Source organism: Patagioenas fasciata, chromosome Z (assembly GCF_037038585.1).
Source record: "Patagioenas fasciata isolate bPatFas1 chromosome Z, bPatFas1.hap1, whole genome shotgun sequence".
Lineage (NCBI taxonomy): Eukaryota > Metazoa > Chordata > Aves > Columbiformes > Columbidae > Patagioenas > Patagioenas fasciata.
In genome coordinates, this window is record NC_092560.1 from 38,040,036 (window position 1) to 38,059,875 (window position 19,840).

A 19,840-nucleotide genomic window follows, 5' to 3' on the forward strand; every position below is an offset into this window, starting at 1 on the left:
AGCAAAACCTGAAACTCCTCCCATTTCCTCTCTGTTCATTTTTGTGTGTTATGTTGGAGCAGCCGTCAGAGCCTAGCATCAGAGACAATGAGGACTTTTAAAGTGGGACGGGAAATCTTGATCAGAAAAAGTCTTTCAGAAGATTGTTAATTAGTATAAGAAGAGATCCTGTGAACAAAACTGCCCTGTTCTTTAAGGGGAAGTTACATCCTTACGTTCTCTGATCCTCCCCACATTTACTTGTGGCTTTGTAGACATGTTGCGGGAAACAGCAGAAGGTCGGCATTTCTCCTTTTACCTGGGATGTATAAATACTCTCAGGCCTCTCATCCTTCCTCTCTCCGTGACAAAAGAGATTGCCTGGATTGAATCTAAGCCTTTGCAATTTTCTTCCAAATGCACAAAATGTGATAGTGAATACTTTTCTTTCTCTAGCCTCTTTCAGTTCTGAAACTGAAGCTTCCTTGTGGAAAAGAACTTCACATGTGGTTTCATCCCAAAAGGAATCTCAGGAAGCACGTACAGGTAGGCTGGCATAGAAACTGGAGTTGAAGCTTAGCAGCAGTGAACATGACCATGCTCAGTAAAATTTCAGATGGAAAGCAAGGTCCGGTCTAGAGACACTTTGGTTTCGACTATGTAATACTTGTTTCACAATGGATCTTAATGGGATCCTATGCTGATCCCATAGGAGGGATTATGGCTGTGGTGTTCAGAGCACAGTGGAAGATGTGTGTGTGGTACGTGTTAATCTGAGGTGGAGCCAATGACAGTGATGCCAAATCATCCTGGTAAGTTGACAGAGCCCCGCTGCTGTATAAACGAACTGACTTTTACGCTTCATTTGTGCTGAATATTGCTGTTGTGGCGATGTAGCCTCCACAGGCAAGTGGAGGGGAAAGGGGAAACTTGGCAGCCAGGGCTTCCTATTCCTACCACTGCCTTTCATTCTGTGTGCAAGTGGGAGAGAGCCAGGCAGTGCTTCTTTCCACCTCAGTTCTATTATTTGTTAAATGAAAATTACTTCCTTAAAATTATGATTTGAGTAATATTTTAGTACTGATGTCCTTTGCTAGAAAGGCATGGTAGGTTTGCATGCACAGTTCTTTCTGATTCAAGGTTGTTTCAGTCTTTTATGTATAGTAAAATTATTATGATCAAAGCTTCACTTCAGAAAGGATTTTGAAAAGGTCATTAATGAGGACAGAATAGTGTTTCTTGATTTTTTAACTTTTCCAGTTCTCAGTTTATTTTTGCAGTTTTACAAGTGTTTTCTCAGTTTCAGAAAAAGGTTTTCTTTTTTATTTTTTTTATTTTTCCTGAATTCTGATTAGCTTTCATAATTGATGAGTTACGGCTGGTTGATTACCATTTCATTGTATTCTTTTTCTGTCTGTATCTGCCTTGCTTTGTTACCTGCTGCTTTCCTTGATCTTCCTCTTCTGTCCTGGGTGGTCTCCTTGTACACACTCCTCAGGGCTTCTGAGCATCAGCTGCTACCACTTCTAACTCCAGTACTTCATGTTGGTTAGGTGAGCACTTGGACTGAAGGCTGTCTGCAAAGCCTTCACACTGCATTTTTCATGCTGACGAAGAGGGTCTTCAGATGAGCACAGCACTCACCAGTGAAGTAAACTGCATATATGATAAATAACTCGGGGATAGCACTGTGGTCTTAAAGTCTTGGACTCTCCTAAAGAGAGCTTGGTAACAGTATACAAAGGCTGTTCAGTTACACCCCCAAAAATTATTAAATGCAAGTTGGAAGGGCTTGTCACTTATCTCTGTTGTTTAGCTGAAATGAGACAATGAGTCTTTGAATGCTGAGGAAAACCTGACGGTGAATATCCAAGGTAGCTGATGCTAACCATCTGGCTCTGTAAGAACTCATGATGCCCACAAAAGGTACTGATGTGTTTTTGGGGTTTGATGTGCACAGTCCATGAGAACGAACTGTCAAGATGGAAACCTACTCTGGAACATTTCAAGGCTAATGAGTAAATCTTTTTTGTAGTGTAGGCTAGTCTCTTCCTATCAGAAGCAGTGCAGTAAGCAGAATTTATTTCATTATCCATTGAGGGGAAAAAAATGTCCTCTATAGCTGTTTGCTTCTGATAAAATCCAGTTATGGATCTGTGGACCTTTCCAGGCTTAGGAGTAGAAATATGAGTACAATGTCTGCTTCGTTTAATGCGGTCATGGATCCAGGCAGCCCTCCAAAGAGAATTCACTATTATGTATGTAAAATTCCAGCCATCTGTAGTAGGTTTGTTCGTGGTAACAACTGATAAGACTGTGTCATCACACACTAGGGATTTGGTCAGCTAGGGAGGAAGCCCACAGATAAAGGAAAGGTCTCCTGACAGACCTACTTTTTGTCAAGGGGGACATGTTCCTGGACAGCTCCTTGGTACACTACTTCTACCCTGAACTGCTGGTACATTCCAGAACTATGGTTAGATATTTAGGCCTTTTTACTTGAAGGGAGGAATGATGCAGGTAAGGAAGCAATGATATTCTCTAAGGCTGTCATGAGCATACACTGAATCCATATGTGGGAGGGTTACACTTTTGGTTTGTAGGTTGAATTATTTCTTCCTGGCACGTGTGCAAGTTGAACTCCAGATGGACAGGCTATTAAATTCATGATCCTGTTGCAGCAAGCAAATGGAAAGATTGCTGCATTATTTGGTGTATTTTCAAGGCCAGTTGTTTTCTCACTGCATCTTGAATATAAATTTATAAAATACTACATTTTAAGTAGTGAACTGATTCCTGAATCTCAACCTTATATACCTCTGCTCTTGTCTTGAATCATGGTCATGATGCATACTCCATGGGCGCACATGGCACGAGAGCACGATTTCCTGCTCTAGCAGTTGTGACCAAAAGTATTTTGGGTAGTACTCCACCCTGATGCAGCTTGGTTAATGGTCATTCAGCAGAAGTTGTTGAAGTACATGACAGATTACCAAAAGGGAGATAAGAATACTATTTGGAAGGGGACTTCAGCTGTTTATTTACAGGAACAATAATAACACTTACAAATTCTAGACTTTAGAATTGTAAATAAGCAATAGCACGCATGTGGTCATGTTTGTTTGGTTACATCTCATTATGGATCTCTGACTGGAAGTTTATATTAGATCTGTAAAGAAACAAAGGTGGAGTAATTAGCCTTGCACCATATGCAGAGGTAAAAATAGTTGTGTGCTTGTATTGACTGTTCTGGCTCAGTAGCAGGAATAGAGCCATTTCATTACACTGTAGGTGCTGGATGAGGAACTAGTGCTCCTCTCTTATGCTGAGTAAACAGTTTTTCTGGAACTGGTTTTTCACAGGAAATTAAGTACATGGCTTCTCTGTATTCCACATGGCATGAGTAAAATACCACTGGCAGAAGCTATAAATCAATTCTGAACTGTTGTTAGTACACGGAAGAATCTAAGGAGAGTTCAGTTAGCTTGGTGTATGAAGCCTGCACACTGCTAGGCACGTTTGCCACTCTGGGGAATGTATTTAACAAGGAGCATAAGACAGCACTAATGAATACAGAAAAAGCAATAATGGAAGTAGCTGTCAGCTGTTAATTTTTTGTTATTTAAGAAAGACAAATTTATTCTGTATTAAAGATACAGTCTTTTGCAAGCATAGAGGGGTGTTTAAAAGTGTACGTGAGGATGCTGTGCTATTGCCAACAGCATTTTCTTGGCAAAATAATTTTTTTCTTCCCCTGTGTGTTACAGTTATGGTTTGGTTCACTTTATCAGTGCTACTGGCAGCTCTCCAAACCCTGCACTCCATCCAGAAGAAACAGCCGAAGTGAAGCTGTGCCAAACCACAACTAAGGCAATCTTGGTTTGTTCGCTTTTCTTACAGGTAAAATTTACAGCATTTATCAAGCAGTACTTCACTGACATTTACAGCGATAGCTGAGTTTCTCAGCACATATGCTGGAATTAAAAAAATCAGGAAAGGCCCAAAGCAAGGTCTTGGACTTCAGTACTCCCTGTGTCTTAGATATGATCTGAACCTGAATCTGCTCCATGATATTAGGTCTGTTCTGCTTTTGTAAGGGAAGAGAGGTTTAGGAAATTTTTTTTCAACCAGACTCCTTTCAAATACTCATTTTTCTTTTGTTTGCTAAAATGGTGTCATTTGCAGCCTTGGGAGAAAAAAATATTGCTCCTTTAAGTACTATATTCTGTTTTCCTCCATGTCTCCATCACCTTGCTGTTGTCCAAAAATCAGTAGGGTAGGAATGTGGATCGAAGGGAGCATATAGTAAATTCTTTTTGTTATTTTTAATACTAAAAATATTTATTGAAGAAACACACTGACAGGTTTTCTCAGTTTGAGAAGCTAATCACAATATTTCTGTGTTCACATTTAAGCATTTAGCATCTGTGGATTATCATATTTTAGTTATACACAGCAGTCTGATCTAATTTAAGGAAACATGCTAAAAACAGATACATGGAATTGAAAATAGTACCTCTAAATAAAAGTATGACACTTAATTCACAGACTGCCTGCATTTTTGTAATCACTCTGACAAGTGCTAAATGGCAGTGTGCTATACATACTTTTCACATAAGGGATTACACATTGAAATATCAATGGTGGCTCTAGTCCAATGTTTGTTCATTAAAAAAGTAGAAATAGGTATATGAATAATTAAAAGCTCCACCTTCAGTGTGAATTAGTTTTCTTTTTAACTGTTGTTCAATGTTAAAATTGTAAATTGGTACCAGTTTTCTCTGTTGTTTGTTCCCCCTCTTCTTTTTTTTTTTTTTAAATTCTGAAGTGTGTAACCTTAGTTAAAGAATGAAATAACTAATCAAAGCCAGCTGTTCAATGCCTTCTCTTTTTAGGCTTTTTGTAAAATAGTTTATCTTAAATCTCTGTGCTTGTTTGACTGAAAGCAAGTTAATTTTCTTCATGTAGTTAGAAACTTTTCCTTATTTGTAACTAGCATGGTCATTGTTTGGATTTGATTTGAGACCAAGAAGGTAATACCCCGTGGGAGAGTTAATATTTTTCTTTAAATAAGTTTCCAATGCTTTTGAGTTGGAATGAAGAGAATGTAAGAACTTACTGTTATTTTAGTTGTTGTCTGGGACCCAGGGTCTTTCTGGGCTCTCTGTCTGCAGGTGTGAGGCAGCGAGGAAGGGGCGCATGGATGGGGCAGAGCTTGGCTGACATCCAGACTGATTAATAAGAGTATCCCATTAGTGTCATGTTTAATATTTAAGGATTACTGGGTTTTCCAGCTGGGGAGACAGAGATGGAGACCTGTTCTGGTTCTGCTCTGTTTTGGTGGATTTCTGTTTGGCAGTTTCTTTAGTTTGGCCTTTTGCCATCCTGCCATTTTGCAGAGGCCTCTGGGCCTTTCTGCCTTTTTCCTGTTTTCTCTCTCTGGGATCGGCTTTGGGACCAGGTGCTGCTGCCTGGGACTGGCTGCTCCATGCAGACGGGGTTCATGAGGAGTTGCATTGAGTTCAGACCCAGTGTTTACAATCCTTCACCTCTTTTTGTTTGGGTTTCATCTTTGAAATGTTACCAACTAGGTTTTATCTAGCTTGCTGAGGTTTTGTCATTCAGAAACAGGGAAATCAAATGTCTAATTTCTAAAAGCAGAGCTAAATACTTTCACAGTGATAAAGCTGGTTGTTCCATGTGAAAAGAGAGACTGAGTGCATCAGCATATTTTCCTGTAATTTGTGCATGTTTTTAATGGGCTGAAATCCATGCTGGTAGTATTGCATGTCAGGCCTAAGTCTATATAGTTTCAGTCTTGCCTTAACTCTGTTTTCCCTGGAAGCATTAACATTTGTCATTACTGTAACAAGGGGCAGAATCTTTCAATTGTGTTAAAAGTCTTTTGATTTCCACATATAGCTTTTGAAAAAAAAATGGGGCGGGGGGGGAACTTTTTATGTAGAGAGATGTGTCAGAATGTTTTCTGTGTTTGCTGAGACTGCTTTTCTTGTGTGAGGAAGTCAGGCAGTTCCACCTTTCCAAGTGTAGCTCATTCTTTCCCAACATCTCTGTATGACATTAACTAAACAAGAATGAAAATTTACCCAAGTTGCTTCTTAGAATCATGATGGCAGCAGCAAGCCTGATGAGAGGCTGCTCGTTCTCCTGCCTGTCCTTCTAGCTAACTGTGTCCTCCCGTAACACAACCAGCATGGAGCTACCATTAAGCTGAAATAAGATCAGTAGAAGATGCAGAAGCTGCAAGTTTCTGGTTGTTTTTAATAATTAACAGGGAGAATGATTAAAACCAGCCTGCAAAAAGGTAGCAGAGACCTGTTCTCCCCATCTTGTGGTGACCAGAAGATTTAATGATGGAAGAGGGTCTGGGGAGAAAGAAAGAAGTAATCAATGCTGGAATAGTCACAATGTCAAGGTTTAGTTTTTCCCAGGAAATTTTCCTTCCTAGCTGGAGGCTTATGGGAAAGAGATTTCTACAGAAAAGAAATCCATGGATACAGTGTGATACAGTTACTCTTTTTCTAGAACTAGATGTTGGGAAAGGGACTCAGCTTTACAAACATTGAGTTGATGGAGCTCCCTCGTTCTTACATGCCACCATTTGTAGCTCTCCTGCTCACAGCATATATTGGAAATGGGAGGAGGGAATAGCTGGGTGAAGATGAGGTGGGAAGAGAAGATACCCTACAAAAGAAAATTATAGCACACAGAGACAAAGTTTAAACTTGGGTTGCAGAAGTGAACAATGGAAAGAGAAGATATAAAAATGGTGTATATCTAAAAGGAAAAGATGAAATGCTGAATTCAACTAGGAAGATGCCACTCCACCTCCCCAAAAAAAAAGTAAACCCAGGAGGAGCAGTGAGAAATTCCAAGGTAACAGAGTAAATTACTTCTATCTTTCTGATTAAAGAAGTGAGTGTCATACACTGTGTTGTTCAACAGATTACAAAGAAGCCTTTAAACTTGGAACTCTTTTAAGGATTTTTGACCATTAAATGAAGAGTGGGGAAGATGTCGATAGGAATAGCAGCAGAGATGATTCTAACTGCTTTGTGAGTTTACTTTCCACGTGCACAGGAATGGGGGTCCTGAGTCCCCAAGTCATTCACTAGTGACTAGATTATAAGGAACGTAGAAGATGAGATAGTAAATCAAGTCCTAACACATTCAGTAATTTTCTGGTACTAAAAGTTATACTGACAAGCATGTACCGTAGGTAAGCTCTATAAAGCAGGGAAATCTGTTTGCTAGAGTGCATCTTCTATGGCCTCAGTTAAAAGAATAAAGGTTTAGTGTTTTTTTTCAGAAAAGAAAATAAAGTTAAGCAATTTTAAATTTATTTTAATTTTGTAACTTGGAGCTGTCATGCAGTCATCTCTGTGATATGCACAGTCTTCAGCGCGATACATCATATTGGTTGCTACTGGATGCATGGTAGGCTGTAACAACAGTCTCCAAAACGTGCTGTGGGGCTTTGGGCATGAGTTATAGACAGGGAAGAGACACTTTGAGAGAATGCAGGAGGGACTGGTTTTAATTTCCTGATCAGACTGGTAACATGACTTGTTCTGTCAGGCTGGTATGACATGAGCAGCTCTGGTGTAGTACTTTGGGTATGGTATGACTGTGCAAAAGATCTACTGGTGAAGGAGGGATCTTTTTTCATTTTTCTCTTTCTTGGTAGGAAGGAAAATAACCAAGCTCTAGAGACAGTGCTTTAAGAGATATGCTTACTCTCTAGGACAGAGACTTCTACATTTGTCTTTTACCTTTTTATAGCACCCGTCCTGGCTATGTAGTTTTATTAATGGAGTCACACATCTAATCCTTTCAGCTGAAAGAATAATTGCAGCATTAATGACTAACAAGTATATAGGGTTTTGCATGCACAAGGGAGGGTCTTAAGAATATTGCGGAAGGCATCTGTAAATGCTCAGATAATTGTGGCTCTATTAAAAGGATAACAAAATTTTAAAGTGTTAAATGAAAAAGATTGCAGCTGACTTCTGCTCCCTTTACCATATATCTGGATACAGCACAAAGATCTCTGTGAGTTGGTTTTTGGTGTTGTGTGGGGGGTTGGTTTTGGGTTTTTTTGGTCATGGTTTTGTTTGGGCTTTTTTGTTTGCTTGGTTTTGGTTGTGTTGGGGTTTTTTTGTTTTGTTTTGATTTTAATAGTAACACAAGTTAGGGATCCAAAACTATCATAAACATGCTCCCAGCTGGATGAGCGTACCTCATTGTTTTTTCAATTCTGTCCTTTCTGGGTCGCCTTATAACCAAACCCACTGAGCTGTTAGATAAGACATCCATGAGCCAGAAGTGATAGAAAAGGTTACATAGTAGCAAGCTGTTTCAAAATCCTGAGTTATCTGAAAGACAGGTGCCATTCACAATGCGTTTGTTTTTCTCCATTTTGAGTACCTTTATGGAAATAAGTTTGCATGCAGTACAGTTTATATGCACAGTTAGTTGTTTCAGAGGATTCACAAGTACATTTTCCTAAGTTTTTAAGGTACTTAATTTATATAGCAGTGTGGAAGAAGTTAAAAAAAAAAATGCCAGGAAGCATATGTCTGAACTGCTAGCATCCAGAGGTACAAAGGGAGCTACAAGGAATTGTCATTTTGGGTTTAGAGGAAAGGAAGGAGAATAAATGCAGGGTGATACCTGCTTCTTGATTTTGTTTTGCTTACATTATTTTTCAGATATTAAAGTATTTGACTGTGGTTTGGAGAGCATATGATTTGTACACAGGATTTGTAGTTGTTCTTTCAAACCTTCACTATGTGAAAGAAAATGGGTTATACGCAGTCTGACAAGATATCTGGGAGAGAACACGAAGCTGTTTCTTGTAGTGGAAAGTGCTCTTTTTTCAGGCGTACTAAGCTTTGAAATCTTGCAAAATTGTCATGCCAATTGTGCCACAATTCTGTGAAAGTAAATGTAGTAGTTTTAAAGAACTGATATCACAATTACTGATAGCTGCAGCATTTGAAAGTTCAAAGCTGAAGACCAAACAGAGAAATAATAGTGATGTACATTTGACTACCTATGTATCATCTAATTACTGTCTGTGTTTTATTAAAGGCTCCTATACACTGTGTCTGCTCATACGATTCACACAACTGCAAAAGTACATTTCTTAAATGCTCAAAAATTTGGAAGGGCAGGTAGGGAAGCAAACTTGGCATGCAGATATTTTAGTTCAGAATCTCCATGGAGTTGTATATGCTCTCCTCTTGATTCTATTTAGTATTGGCAGGAAACACTTTCCCTGTGGATGTTAATGAAAAACTTAAACTAAACTTCTCAAGATGCTTTTTGAGTTTTGAGATGTCCTTTGTCATCTGGTGTTTGGTAACCACCTCATTTGCTCAGAATTATAAGCAGCTTCCACTTGGGTATATTCTGGAAGCTCATGAGAACCAACTGAAGAAAATGCATGCCCAAAGTATCAAGACAGATGAGAGTACTAGATCCTCTCCCAGTAGAAAATGTTACCTCTAGGTAGGAGATAATGGGTTTGAATTTTGAACAGTGAGCAATTACCTATGTGTTCACAACATAAATAGGAAGTCTTTATTTGGCCCTGTAATAACCTTGAGAAAATAATATTAAGTAAAGAAGGGTTTTGTGCAATGTTAGTGTGAACATATGGCTGTGTACTCGTGTGCAGATACAAACTCAATGCTTCTGGGTTTGTTTGGGCTTGTCAGAAAGGTCTTCCGGATGCATTCTACTTGGTTCTGTTAAATACATGCTATTATTCTGAACCACTTAAAGCTTTGTGTGAGCGCTCAGAATTCAGTCAGTGGAAGAAGCAGCCAGCAGAAGGCAGCTCTTGTCCACAGGGATTTCTCAAGTGACTTGACTATGTTTAGCCAATAAGATCTCTCTGCAGTTGAACAGTGATGAACAAATAATCTTTTGATTTGACTGCCATGAGTTCAGAGAAGCTGTTTATGAGGGATGAGAATAAGCAAATGGGTTATAAGTACTTACTGCTTTCTTTTGCATCACACAACAGAATACATTTCTGCTTCTGCAGAATTGACTTGAGATGTTCTAGTAAAGCAATGCATTCAAATAGAAAGATACTGATAAGCTGAAGTCATCTCTGTCATTTTAAACAAGCTATGGTCAAGCAACAGTTCTGTTCATTGTTTCCAATACTATTCTGGAACTACATTATAATTTCTAAACAAAACCAGATATCATAAAACTATATGTCAAGTTTTCTTGTATTAAAAGTTTAACAGAAAAAGTATAGCCAGCTGATTAAAAAATCTGTCTCCATGGCTTCCCGTCTAAACAATCACTTTGAGCATGCTAGGGTAACACATCACATCTTCCATCTGCTGGTCTAATGATACATCAATTTATAACAAAACATTCATTCCCAAGGCCTTCCAGTCTTGTGCCCTATATCACTGACATCACAATTCATTTCCTTCATGCTTTTAGTCACACCTGTCTTACCAATCTGTAACTGTGTAAAATGGTTGCAAGACTGATGTTGCAATGTTTTTTCCTTGTGGTTTGTTGTTGGTTTTGTTTTGTTTGGCTGGGGGATTTTGTTTGTTAGTTTGGGGTTTTTGTGGTTTTGGGGTTGATTGGTTTGTTTGTTTTTCAGGCTTTTCTTCCTTTCATTTCCTTCCTTTCCTTTTCTGTCCTTCCACTATTACAGGGCGAAGGATGTGGAATTGGTCCTCTGAGAATGGAGATTTGGTTTAGTTTAGGTACCTGGAGAAGTTCATGCCATAAAGCCGTAGGTAGTGGAAGAAATTATTTTTCCCGAACTATGTTAGTGAATGTCAAGACATTGCACTAAAGCAGATTTCTCTTTAGGATCTGAGAGGTCCAATCCTCAAAGTGATGGAGGCAAGTAAAAACACTTGATAATAATACACTGGTAGACCTTCCTCTTTAAAAACACTTCTCATTTTGAGTTTGACTATTTTCTGCCTTTAGCTAGGAGTCAATATGCGTTGCTATGTCCTTGTCTGAATGGTTGAAGAGCTCCTGTCAGCAGGTACTTCTCTTGTTTTTCCCTTCAGATCTATGCATTTTCTGCAGTAAGCTTTCTTTCCTCCCAGCAAAGACTTAAGCCACCCTAAGCAAGACCAGAATCAGAAACAAGTCTCACTGTAGAGAACCTCTTCACCTACTGCTGCAATAATGTAACCCATATTTTCCTCAGCAATTTTGTTTCTTAACAACATCTGACCAAACTCACTTTGAGGTTCCTTGAAGAGTGATGAGACCTTTGCCATCTCTCTTCATAGGGCATTGTGCCTCTGTGCAGGCTGCTCTGACTTCAGCAACAGCCTTTTCTACCTGTTGTGTGCCAAGCAGAAACAAAGTCTGTGAGACGATGAAGACAGCTGCACACACAGAGCAGATTACAAAGCCTGTGAGGGGATGAAGATGGCTGAACACACAGAGCAGATTCTCTCATTTTAAGCTCACAAGAGGTGTAAGGTGCTTTTTTTTTTTTCTTTTTTTCTTAAATCTTTTAGAAAACAGTCACACTGTCCTCTCTAAGAGTGGAGTACTGCCAGAAATGCTGACTAGCGGCACTTTTTTCACTTGTATTGATCTCTCTCTGGGATTTTAAGTGCCTAACCTTGACGTGTGTGGCCTGGATACTTACCAATTCCACATGTAGGGCACTGTCACAGACATATTCTCTGTGTGATAAGCTTCAGCTTTATCAGCCTTAGAGGCATTTATGATTAATTACTGCCAGCATTTTGGGAACGTGTATTTCTACAGTTGTGCGGATGTACAGTTGAAGCAATGATACGTTCTTTCTCATTATCAAGTGTAGAAATATCAATGTAGTAGGTGCTGACTTACTACTGTCTGGCAGGTTGCTTGCAAACAGCATGTACATTCCTGGCTTTCCAGGTGTTTCTCATTTGCTTCACTGATCGGATGCATTTGCAGCTTGCTCTTCCATTGTCTGCAACACACCTGTCCTTGTATGCAAGTGCAGCTGAAACAATCAGAGAGGAAAAAAAAAAAGGCAGAAAGCTGAGTTTAACTAATTTTTTGTATGACTGACTGGATGGTTAGCTAAATTTTCATTGTTGCAAATCTCTGTCCTACTGTGGCAACTGATCTGGAGTGTACAGCATAACTTTAATTTTGGCATTTTCTAATATAATCTGAACTGTTAAAAAACTACTCAGTCTGCCTGAAGACTAGTTTCTGGCTGTCTTGGAATTTCTAATGTTTAAGATAGTTAAAGTAAAACTAGCCAACAAGTATTTGACACAAAATAGCTGAATACCAAGTGAAGAATCAGAGAGAAATAGCTTGATATTGTCAGCTGGCATGAAGGAACTAAGTCTAATGAATGTAAATTATGTTTGTTAGTATTATTAGCATTTCTAATTAGCAATTTTGTAAACTGGGCTTCCAAGCCTATTCTGCAAGTGTGCAGAATACTTCATCTTGCCAAGAGACTACAGACCATGGCTCTGTTAGGAAGCAGTGAGATGAGCTGGCCAATGCAGTGGGGCCTTGCTTAACAGCGAGGAAATCTTGGCCCTATTGAAGTCCATGGAAAACCCCTCCTTAAGTCAGTAGATTCAGATGTCAGCTCTAGGTGCTGGATCAGAGCTGGTGTTTTCTACCTATTCCAAAGAACGGATTAATGGTTTAAGATGATGAGACCTCGACAGGAGTTTCTGGGAAAAGAGATGTCGCACAGAAAAAGCCAGTGAAAATTAAATACCACCTCAGTAGATGGATCTAGATCTGACCACTTGCAGTCTAGATACAGCTTCATGTCCTGTGGGGCAGAGCCATGTGAGCTTGTGGGAACTGAATTAGCATGGTAAAGGTAAAACCTTTCTTCTTTTGTTACTTTTGGAGAAGTGTAAGGTACATGTCAATGTGTGGTGCACCAGAGGTACTTGTATGTTTCACTGGGTCCCTCACACCTGGTTGAGAGTAGGGGCAGTGCCAAACCTATCGCCTTAATTATAGGCCTTAGTGACAGCAGACGCATTTGCCAGGAGATAATAATTTCAGATGCTTGTGATGGCAGATGTGCCAAAGAGTAATACCAGGGCACGACATTGGCCCTTCTTTAATTGGGAAAGCAAATGACTGACAGCATCCTACCATGGTGCTCAGACCACATCCTTACAGGATAAAATGGCCCTGAGAGTTGCTGGAAGTAGATGGAAGGCTCCTGGGGAAATATCTAGGCTTTGTCACCAGGAAAGGACAGTTTGCTTTGTTTCTTTCTTCTGCTCATGTTACTTGATTGGGTTTGTGCCTGACTAAACCAGCTCCTGCTGAGCATGCCTCACTGTCTGCTGCTGTGCTTTGTTCCTGTCACATACTTTACAAAAATCTGTGTTTTTCCCAGTCTGGAGCTTTAAAAAAAAAGCTCTCGTTGTTTTCAGGTGTTACGTGGCTGATGCTGTTCTTGTGCCAATCCAACAGTATGTCACAGGACATACTGTAGTCTATACATTACTTTCACCTGTTGAGTTAGTGTATTCCTGTTCTGAATGGATCCTAGAAAAATGGATGTTAATTAACTGACTGGTAGACATTTGCTTTAAAGAAAAAAATGAGGAAGAGACAATAATATTATTAAAAGAGAACAGAAATATCATCTGGTCTTAATTACTCAACAGTGTTTAGTAGTGATTAGTCATTGCTGGCATTACGAAGGACAAAATAGTTAGTCTAACATTTTGTAAAAAAATCTCTAATAGCTCAAGTCAGATCTTGGATCCTTTTTCTTTGGTTCTTGCAGATCTTTAGTAAGTTTTATTGTACCTGTCAACATTCCTATCAAAGTCAGAAACTCCACTACTTGTGCACAAGAGAAATCAGTTCTGATATTATCCTGTTATTATGTATTATCCTCATCTATAACTTTTCACTATCATATCTTGTTTTTTTAAAATAACGCACTGAATGTCTTATCTAGTGATCTCTGCAGCTATGGCATGTTCACATGCTATGTCCCACAGCTCCTGCCATGAATACTCACTGCTTGTCCCATGGAATCACAAGCTATCTAATGTTGCTCTAGTTATTTCTGCTTCAGACTGAATGACTCTCGAAGCTAGAAACCACTTTGAGGACAGTCATTTGAACACTTTCGTATTTTTTTCTCTGTTCATGTATTTGGACTAAACTGTGGAAGTGGGGCAAGCATGTTTTTCTCTCCCCTTTTTGAAATTTATCTTTCTTTTTAAGATTGAATGAATCTGTTTCGATTTGTTACACAAAACTGCTGAGTTTTGAGAACAAAATATCCTTGTCTAACTATCATGGCTACATGTAGAGAAGCACAGTGGCTTGGATGGAGCACAAGATTTGAGGATTGCTAGAATGTGGAAAAACAATCAAAGCTATGAAATAAATCTGTGGGTCATGCAGCTTGCCAGAGGACCTTGATAACCTGCTGCTCAAATCTTGTGAATCTTTTTAGAAAAGAACAGTATAAAAAAGCTGGAGCCATGCTTTGCTTCCTGTTGGAGGGTGGGAGTAGAGATGGCCACTAGTGTCACTTGGCCCAGCTTTCAAGCTCTTGGTCTTAGCAGGGGCCATGCACAGATCCCCCTTTGGGAGGTGGGAGAAGAATTCTGTTGTATACAGTTGACCAATGCTTTTTTTTAATATTCTGTTAAATTTATATCAGTCTGCCCAAACTTTGCAACAACAGTCATAAGACCACTGGGCATGTATTGAAAACTTAACGCATAAAAATTGTAAATATGGTCTCTGCATGGAAATACCCATGGTGAACGTAAGCAAAAAAGACTTATTTCTGGCTTAACAGTCATGATGAATAGGCAAGCTTCACAGAAAGTAAACCAAAGGATACAGTCAACTGGCATGAAACTTTTATTGACTATGATATTTATTAGGATGTGACAGTAGACACTAATGAATGAATACTCTTGTGAAGCTGTTATAGCCCAGGCAGTCTGAAGCGTTTTAGTTTTGGTGCTTTATAAAAAGCTAGTATAGAAGAAAGTGTACCATATTCCATTCTTGCAATGGGATTTCATCCTACATTTTAACTTTTATCCAACGATCAGGTTGTAGCACCATGTAGTGACTGCCAGTCTTCACTGAGACTGTCTTCAGTGTTCCTTTTACTTCTCTCTGGAGTCCCTCTGGAGGGCAGTACTACAGCTAGTGGTCTTGGTGCTGGGGAACCAAACATCTTCCTGGGCAGTGGGGTAGAAACCTCTGGGGAGAGCAGCAGGTGGTGATAAGGCCTGAGGACAGTCAGGAGGTATGATACAACTGCAGAGACAGATGCAGTTGTTCAGCTCTCTTTTTCATTATTTTAGTAGACATCTAACCAGGGATTCTTGCATGTTGATGTGCAATTCAGAGAGTTAGCACCTAATAAGGGTTTAAAGTTACACACTCAAAAATGGTGACTGCTGCTTTGGGATGGTCAGTCTGTGGTACCTACCCATAGCCTGGTGTTCCTTGCTGATGCTTACTTCTTCCATTAAGCCGCCATCTGTGATGTGAAGGAAGATGATATAATCCAAGATGTTTGGAATACAGGTGAAGTGCATTAGACCTTCCTCTTTGTTTCTCATCAAAACTGAGCTCTGGTATTCCATTTCTTGTTGTAGCTCACCAGTGTTTTCTCCCAGGCAAGACAGTAGCATGAGGTTAGGTCAATGCTACAATAGTCTGGAATCCTTTCTTATCCATGTGGTTCTTCCTTATCAGTGTGTGAGCTGCATGGGAGCTTGCCTTGGCATTGCCTTGGCATCTGTTTGAGGCCTTTTTGAAGTTTTTTTTCCCTTTTGTTTCATTAGTCAGAGAAAATGGCCCTCAGCTGAAGCTGAGTAATATTGATCATCTAAACTGGTGATCTGACACATTTGTAGAATCCTTTGAAAATGCAAGCTGCAGCGTGTTCCTGCTCTTGACAATTCTCCAGTAGCAGCTTTGACCTACTGGTGGAGGTTTTATCAATGAACTTCGGTAGATGGTTTTTGCAGGGCTGGAGCAACAAAACCAGAAAGAGTTTGTTCTGTGTCTGGCACATCATCATACTCAAGGGCAGCCTTGTGTCCCCCTCAGCCAGATGCTTTACAAGCCTCACTGGGCTGAAGACTGGAAGATTAATTTTATCCTAACTAGCTCAGGGATAAGGTAACTGATTATCTGAGGGCTTAAGAAAGAAAGTAAAATTGTAAATCTGACACAAGGTTGATGTTAGTTGTTTGCTTATCTGCTCAAGGCTGTTCGTGAGAAGCATCAAATGCATTTCTCTCTAAAACTTTTGGAAATAAAACACTATAACAGTTCATAGCTGGGACTGGTAAATATACAGGGATTGTTTCAGCTTTCACTATTGATGAAGTAATCTTAGTATCTTCACATGAGGACAGCCTTAGAGCCTTGTCCTTTGGGCTCTTTGAACCATCAAATTAATCTTTAAGGTCTGATTCCTTTTAAGCTCAGATCTCTGTGAAAGAGAATAAAATAACATCTGTGGATGTCACTGGAGACCTTACGAACTTACAGATGTCCTCAGACTGACTGTTCCTAAGAGGCACAGTCCGTGGTGGCTGAAGAAGCTGCTGGTGCAGATCTGTGCTGACGGAAGCCATCCTGCACAAGGCACTTAGCTGGACACTGCAAGCTGTCAAAATCTGGTGGGCAGAGGTAGCTGAATGTGGCCAAGACTAAAGTGGGCAGCTGGACCACAGAGCTTGGAGGGGGTTACCTTCCCAGATGCTTCAGAAGGAGCCATGCTGGTCATTGACTGGATCCCAGACCTCTGCACAGGCTGCTGCCAGAGCTGAGGAGTCAGCTCAGAGCCCAGCATGCTCAGAGAGCTTGACTTTGGGACAGACTTGTGGCCATCACCTAGCTTGTTGTTTATGATAATCCCTTTCTAAAGCATGCACAAGAAACAGCAGTTTGTAGTGTGACAGCTTAAATCATGTTTGAGGGAGGCTAGTGCAGCAGGGGGAGGAGAACTTACTGAGAATGGAGTATTAACAGGGCACAGAATAGTCTTTGTTCGGACCAGCCCCTGAAGTTGATAAAATCTTAGGAGGCTGGAAATGGAATCCTACGTCTTTCTTTTCCCCTTCCAGCAAAACGCAGAGCTATTTTTTTCATGACTTGCCGAAGTTGTAGTTTCTCTCCTACTGATGAGTCTGTGCCAAAGCAGGCAGGAAGATGAATGTGGCAGCTAATCCTCCTGTTCCTACTTTCCTTCTACTTGTGCCTGTAGCCTTTCAATCCATGCAGTTCAATTGCAGCATAAAAGGATGGTTTCCCTTATAGCAGCTTATTTTAAATTTAGGCTGTGCTGAAACCTGAGAGATCAAAGTATTTTCAATATCACAGGAGGAACTCATCCATAATAAAGCCCTTAAAGCTAACTTCATAGCTGCAAGGTGACTTCATTGCACAGGACTGGTTGGTCAGTTACTGATAGTGACTATAGGGTTGTGTTGCAGAGGTATGATAATCCTGCTTTTAAGGACACATCTTGGGCTGGAAGTAATAGGCAGTTGCAAGGCTAGTGTAGGCTTTCAGCTGTGACCTACAACATAGAGTTGAATCAATGTTCTTCCTTAGGGTTACAAATAAGTTGTATGTCTGGAGGGTATTGCATAGACAAGTATGTCAAGAGCATTAAGATATATTTTATAGCATCATGTGATATCAGGAATTCATTCTGCATCCACAGCATCGGTAAGAGATAAACCAGGAGGTAGAAAGGAAGGAGAGTTGTTGGAGGAAGTAAACTCCCTAACAAAAACAGTGGGGATACTTTTGATGGAAAATTGAACAAATTTAAGGACAAGCATGACTGAGAACAATGCCCAGATGGTATGGAAAATTTAATTAACCTTTGGCAATGCAGCAGTCTCAAAATAATGAGACAAAAATTCACTAAGATTCACTAGCCTACTAAGGTGTTCATACATTAAGTAATCAGTTTTTCTGCTTCAGTATCAATGTTATTATAAAATGCATATCAAAAATATATTAAGACCCAAAAGCAAACACTTAAAAATGTAGTAGCCAAAGACAAGAAAGGTAAAAGACATGGCGATAGCCTAACATAAAATAGAAAATAATTGACTCTTAATTATCCAACTTACAGGGTGAAAAATGATCCTTCTAACAATAAAGAAAAGCTAGGAGACACGGTACCTAATGAGGAAATTTGTTTTAGTGCTTCCCTCTAACAAGGTGTACTTTCTTTCTGACCTGACAGGCTGATAAATCTTGGGATGTCATTAAACTGATAATGAAGCGCCATGCTAAAAATAGTCTGTCTGCTTTTTTCTGGTTGCCAGAACCAGCAGAATCATCTGTGTAATCAATCTACTACTGAGTTTGAGACATCTCTGCATGGAAGCCTCCTGGGATGAGGTGTCATCTTTTCTGTCTGTCGCTCAGAGCTGAGTTCAGTGCTCATCATGTACTAAATAAGCAGATAGAGTTGGAAACTAGTTGTTTGATCCTGTTCGCTTGCCCACCGTCTTTGGATTATTGTTAAATGTGCTTTAAAAGCTTAAGCCTGAACATTAGTTGAACTAAGTGCTCTTCATAAAACGTATGGTATGCTTGTTTATTCTTTTAAATACTGTCCAGTTTTAGGCAACCTCTGCAAAGCCAGATGCTCAAACTTCACATTTCATGGGCTATGTAACTATAAATGGGTGTTGATTAAAAGAACTAGAGTACCTAGCTAAGGCTATTTTTTTTAGGACTTCTAACGTTTCCATTTTTAGGTTTCATTGGTAATCGTCTCTAACTATACTTTCCTTAACTGCTGTGTATAGTCACTGAACCCGAGGTGTCAAAACGAAAGTTAATCACTGAATAGACTCTAGAAGTTTCCACAGTCCAAATGTGGGGTAGCGCTGGCTGAAAATAAGTTGTTTCAAGTAGTGGAGGGGACAGAGACCCACAAAATCCTGTGTTACGGAAGTTACTAACAGGTTATGGAAACCCTACATCCTAAATTTCTGTTGGAGTGTTCCTCCTTACCTGTCTCACCAGAAAGCAATGACAGGAGGACAAGTCTTGACCTGTCTGGGAGCTACGTTGAAGAATCTTCAGTTACTTGGCTTCTAAGAATGGATAATGTTTTGGAGCGTGAAGTATGTTGGCATAAGGCATTGTCAAAGGCAGATAATGATTTTATCTTAGCTTTTACTTCTGGCTGTTCACAGCTTTTCCAGAAAGCCCAGAATGGTGCAGCCCCTGAAGCAAAGCTTTGAGCTTTTTAGCTATTTTGCCCTTTGGCAACAATTAACTTTATGTATTTTCCCCTACAACAGAGCCAATGCACTCAGCCAAGTTCTAGCATTTTTCTCCTGGATGCTTTCTGTGCCAGCGGTGATACTTTATGATATGCAAAGTGGTATATGTGCATACTTTTTGACAAGACATAAGTGAATCTATAATAAGATACTGCTTTAAAAGGGTGGCTGGAGTAATATCGTAATTATCGCATCTTCAAACCTTAAAGGGACTTGGCCTTCTTATGGAATTTGACCAGAATCTCTTCATCATATCCATACACGTAGGATGAGCTCCAAGCCAGAGCATGGTGGTGAGGTAATGGCTCACTTCTCTCTAATGCTGTTCTCTGTCCCCACACATATTAAGCTTGACAGACACGCTTCATGTTGGAGAAGGAGAAAATCACCTTTCAAGCAATAAATACACTTTGAAAGAATTTATATTCAGTATACATGGGTTATAGGACTGAATATTTTCTATGAGTTGACCAAGATTGTCCCTTTAGATATGGGTATGTGTTGATTTTTCAACCTCATTCTGGCCAAAG

General features: G+C 39.7%; 1 protein-coding gene across 7 annotated transcripts in view; it reads left to right on the top strand.

The window, feature by feature from the left end:
* MARCHF3 (membrane associated ring-CH-type finger 3) overlaps nt 1-19,840 on the top strand; it is a 94,561-nt gene that overhangs the window by 17,727 nt on the left and 56,994 nt on the right. Inside the window, exons 2-3 of one of the 7 annotated variants that reach the window (XM_071802465.1) lie at nt 436-525; nt 3,747-3,879. The exons of 4 other annotated variants lie outside the window; for them this stretch is intronic. The gene's annotated coding sequence lies outside the window, so the exon portion shown is untranslated. The remainder of the gene's footprint in view (nt 1-435; nt 526-3,746; nt 3,880-19,840) is intronic. 2 more of the 7 variants (XM_065860526.2, XM_071802467.1) reach the window with 2 other exon arrangements.